General features: G+C 31.7%; 1 protein-coding gene across 2 annotated transcripts in view; it reads right to left on the reverse strand.

Annotated features, from left to right (window-relative positions):
• The window catches only part of LOC106466161 (serine/threonine-protein kinase N2-like), a 77,497-nt gene extending 72,299 nt beyond the window's left edge, over positions 1 to 5,198 (reverse strand). For both annotated transcript variants that reach the window (XM_022394126.1, XM_022394127.1), the window contains exon 1: positions 4,505 to 5,198. The gene's annotated coding sequence lies outside the window, so the exon portion shown is untranslated. The remainder of the gene's footprint in view (positions 1 to 4,504) is intronic.
• Between the last annotated feature and the right edge of the window lie 245 nt (positions 5,199 to 5,443).

Raw genomic sequence — 5,443 nt, forward strand, 5'->3', positions numbered from 1 at the left:
AACATGCCACATTGAGGAGTTCGAAATTAATTACTCCTTTGATGTCCCACCAAATGCAAAGCACCACTTTCTGTAGATGGAGTCCAGGTTTTTGGGGTCAGAAGTGGTTTTTGTCTAAGACTGAGCCATTGTTTTTGGCATTATATATTTGCATAGAGAATCCACTTTTCATCACCAGTGACAATTCTGTCCAAAAATGTTTCACATGCATTACGTGCCAAAAGAGACGAAGCAACGTTCACACGCTGGAAACAATGATCAACGGAGAGTTTGTGAGGTACTCACACACCTTCTTTAAGGAGTTTTTCCATATTCCTTAGATGTTTACGTATTTTTTCATGAGAGACATGTAATTTCAGGTCCATTTCATGAGTGTGTTGTCTTGGGTTAGATTCAACAAGTGTATTCAAAGCATCAGTATAAATTCTAACATGTTGGCTCCTGTCCTCACAGTTTTTATGGCTGAAGTCACTTAAACAAAATTTGTTGAACCGTCGTTGACACTTACGAACATTCTTTGTGGCTACAGAGGCATTGTTTCCCTTCTTGTATTCAAACAGCATTACATGCCAAATGTGTGTCTCGTCATGTGCCATCACAAAAGGGATTAAGTATACAAAACTTAGCACATTATATAGGCTACACTAATGTGACATTTAGGTGGCTCATTTAACTATTATACGTGACATTAACTTCTTGATGACCAAATAGTATTATTTTATTATTAATATTTTTGTTTCACAAGTCTACAGCAAAATCAGCTGGATATTTTGCACCAAAACCTACACAGATATATTACATGAAATGTTGCAACTGTCCATGACCTATTTAAAAAGATTATTTTCCATTGAAAGTTGATTTTCATGACTATAAATTCATAATATATGCATTGTTGTTTTCAGCGACTTTCTTTGTCCTTAACGCTTGTTAAACACGTGTTTATGTGAAACCTCAGGTACAAAACCACTTAGCTCAGTAAATAATGGTTGGGTGGAGAAAAAAGCCAATGCAGCAGTAAACTGTTGAAAAACAGTTGTAACATTCAACTGAATGCATATGCACGTATGTAGTTTAAAATTAATTCTCCATAAATGGACATAAAAAACTTAAGAAACAAAATAATCAAAAATTGATAATTTAAAAATAGGAATATGGATCATCACAAAAATACAGAAACAAGTTGAATCAAAATGCAAAAATTATATTTTCATGCCTACAATTAGGGAATCTAAAAACAAGTAAACAAACTAGGCTGGAAATAGTGTCTAAATCAGGCCTCGTCAGATATTTTCAGATCTAGGAGCCAGGTGTACCTAGCCTAACTTCACTATTGTTTGTACCAGGTATTGGGGGCTTGTATATTCATTTACTTTCATAGCAACGAGTGCATGTGAACAATCGCATGTTATCAACAACCACTTGACAGTATTGTCTGAACTAACTGCCTTTGGTACCACCTAAGTCTAAATATGTGCATTGATTGTTTGCATTCAGAGAAAGAAGAAAAACAAAATCGCACAAAATTAGTAACATGATGTGCAACTACAGCATTTCATTCCTGAAAAAACATGAAGTGCTGAATCCTCCATTAAAATATCCTAGAAACAAAGTTCAATTTCGGACTCAAAGAATGAAAAAATTGTTCCGGAGTTTCAAGAGTCCAGAACTGTTTTGAATTTGAGGTCCATTTAGCACAGCCCTACACATGAAGAAAATGGGCACCATGATGAAATTTCTAGTTGCCATAGTGACCTGGCACACTGGATTTGTCAGGGCCTGGCCTAAATTATTTTCTCAAGCTAGAAATCCCTATTTTGATTCCACTAAAACTGATAAATACTGTAAACGTGGAGCCAAAATAAGAATTTGTAGCTTGAGAAAATAATGTAGACACTATTGTCAGCCTGGTTTGTTTACCTTTTTTTTTTTCAGAGTCCCTAGTAGCAGGCTTTAAAATATAATCTTTGCATTCTGATTAAATTTGTTTCTGTACTTTTTTGATGATTCCTATCCACTTTATAAATTAACAATTTTTAAAATTTCTTGTCATAATTTGAATTGTGAGTATAATTTGGATAGGAATAACCTTAACAATGTTATGAAAGAAAGGGATCTTGGTGTAGTGGTTGATCAGTCTTTTTAGCCATCCAAGCATTGTGCTGTTGTTAGTGCAAATAGGATCTTAGGTTGCATCTAAAGAAATATTGAATACAAGTCTATAAAGTTTATAATTTCATTGTACAGGTCACTGGTTAGGCCACATTTGGAGTATTGTGTTTAGTCTTGGGCTTCTTACCTGAAGAAGGACATTGAATTGTTGGAAAGGTTTTAAGTATGGAAGGGGGCTACTAGAATGGTGCCTGAGATGGAGGGGTTGTCATACGAAGAGAGATTAAGATCTGTAAAATTGCTTTCTCTTGAAAAAAAGAAGTGTTAGAAGGGATCTGATTGAGGTGTTTAAGATTGTAAAGAGAATTGATAATGTTGATGCATCATCTTTTTTATATTTAACAGTGAGAATTATAGGAGTAGAGGACACAAATATAAATGTTGGCAGGGTAAGAGTCATCTTCAGCTAGGACAATTATATTTTTCTAACAGAGTGGTTAGGTTTTGGAATGGGTTGCCATCAGATGTTGTGGAAACAGTAAATTTAAGTGAGTTTAATAGAGAACTTAATAACAAAATGAATGATAAGGGTGGCTTTGAGGGTTTTATTATTATTATTATATAAAATTTAGTTTAGTTTATAGGATAGGACAGCCTAGATATACCAATGGGTCCCTTTTTGTCCCTAAACATTATGTTATGTAGAATTTACTGAAAATAATAATGAGAAATCATGAATAACAGTAATTAACATACTTGGGTAGTTGGATTAATAAAAATCAGAAACACTAATCTCAGTAAGTTTATTTTAATGACACCGATCAACTTAAATGTAATTTTGATCACTTCATTATTTTACATGGAATTAATTAATATAATCAATTATATTGCATAATCATGTTAATACCCAGCTCTAGGAATAATTTATAAATCTGCTGATAACATAAAACTCTTAGGTATCTGTAGCTCTATTGAAGATACTTACATACAAAATAACTTGGGTCAATTGGTAAGTTGGACAAATATACTTGTTAAGGTCAGTCATTCAAACACAGCAGGGAAGCTCAATTGTGTAAATTAATGGTGTAGCATAAGCAAATACATATAAATTATAATACCCTTTTCAATTTCAGATTTGTTTACACAACTCAAAATGTCATGAAACATACAGTACAAAGCATGCAGTATTTGTAGCAGTTCTATATTTATTATTGAACTTGAATTCTTTCACTGGCAAAAACTTCCAGTTTTTGAAAAATTATTTTTTTTTCTATACTATTTAACTTTCAGTTTTATGTTGGAAAAGCTTAAATTAATTATTGTTTATGTCATTGTATAATGTCCAATAAACCTGAATACAATGAGTTTAACAGTAAACCCAATAAAATTGCAAGCCTCATATATACTAAAGAAAACTTTTGCCTACCTTTATAGCCATACTCAATATTTTGCTATAGTTTCTATTACTGAAAGAATAACCCATTTTATGAAAATATACTGACTTGCAGACTATTGTGCTTTAACATAACAAAAAATGGAAGGATACATCACACATGTAGTAAGTTCTTTGACTAAGCACATAACATGTGAAGCTACATTTTCTAGCTTAGCCATGTTTAAGTTTATGCTCAATGCACAAAAACATTTTTAATTTTATAAAATATTTCATTAAGTTTTTTGTTTTTTTCTGGTGAATTAGAAATTCTACTCTGTTTTCTATTCAAAGCAATGTGTTTAAGCAGTTTAGTGCTGTGAAAAATTTCCAGTTTTTGTTCATGCTAGTTGATTCCTGTAGTTAACCATCGTTTTATACACTATTGTCAGATGACACAGTCATTATGCAAGTCATTTTAAACATTAAATATTTTTAATTATCAAATACTGAACAACATTGCAGAACATTTAATACTATATTTTCCTCATTATATATGAACTATTTCTGATCAAAGGTAATACAAATCAGAACCAAAAACTTTATATAACATACAAGTAATTGAGGCTGTCCAGAATAACGAGCCGAGTAGGATACAGAATTATTAACTTAACATCATACATCAATACTTATGACACAAACATTTCCTTAGAAAAGCAGTTTCATTAGGTGTATGAGTGTTAAGCCATAAGCATAAAACTTTAAAGGACTAAAACTTAACTCAGAATGTTTTAATAAAAAACAGGCAGTATGGAGCCTTTGTAGTTCAATAATAGATGACACTGAAACTGGTGTAGTGAGAATACAATAATAACCAGTTTTGAAGTCTATTTTAAATTTTTACTATTAAATGTTTTTAAATTTAGCATCTTCATGGCATTGTTAGTTGTTCCACATTTTCTTTTTCTCTATAGCATGAAACAAAATATTATAGTCAAGTAAACAAGAAATTCATTAACTTACCGTTTATAAATTATACTTCTCTGAGACTGGAAAGTGAAGTTATAAAAATCCTGGCATAAACTGCAGGCTAACAGAAATGGTTGTAGTAAAAGAAAGTATAATATGATCTTTCAATAGTAGTTATGTATGTACACTTTCAAAGTCTTTCACACTGCCAACACGGTAGTTACTATGATAACGAATACGATCAAGACTCCAGTCAAGTGACACTGGCAATGACAGTGTCACCAAAGCAAGGTACTACTACTAGGTAGGCTACAAGGCATTGAACGAATTTAGTCTAACGGTAATATATACAGCTATTACTCTCGACAGTAACTTAAATGTTAAATTGCTTACACAAATATGTTCTTAAACTTCGATTTATTGTTCTTTACAACTTAATCCCGAAAGATTATCTAAAAACTTAACGTTAGTCACTTTCTTCTTTAGGCCTAGTTGTTAATCATTCTTCAATTTAAATTAAAGCCTTACGCTTTAGCCAGTTACTTTTGTGAGCAATCTAATTCATAATCATATAATCCAATAAATTGCAAACGTTACTTTCATAAGAAATACTTTACTTAAAAATGTACGATGTTATTCAACACTGCAGCATTTACAAACGCACTACACCCACAAATAAGTTTAATTGTCCACAATATTATTAATTGTTAGCTACATTCCACCACACAAGCCTTCATCCTCTCACCCTGTCTTCCAAAACTTACAATAATCACGTGACATAATATATCTTAAATTTTTATATTGATCCATTACTAATATATTTTACTCATCATAGGGCATTAACTTTTATTACTGATTACACTTTCTTTGTGTTTAATATCGCATTTATCTTTTAACAAAAATAAAAGGTGAAAAAAGAGCAGTATTTTTCAAATAGAGTGGACAGACGGCAGTTAAATCGCTTACAATTAAACAAACAAAAATGCTGTATTA

The sequence above is a fragment of the Limulus polyphemus genome, unplaced genomic scaffold (genome assembly GCF_000517525.1).
Source record: "Limulus polyphemus unplaced genomic scaffold, Limulus_polyphemus-2.1.2 Scaffold2172, whole genome shotgun sequence".
Classification (NCBI taxonomy): Eukaryota; Metazoa; Arthropoda; class Merostomata; order Xiphosura; family Limulidae; genus Limulus; species Limulus polyphemus.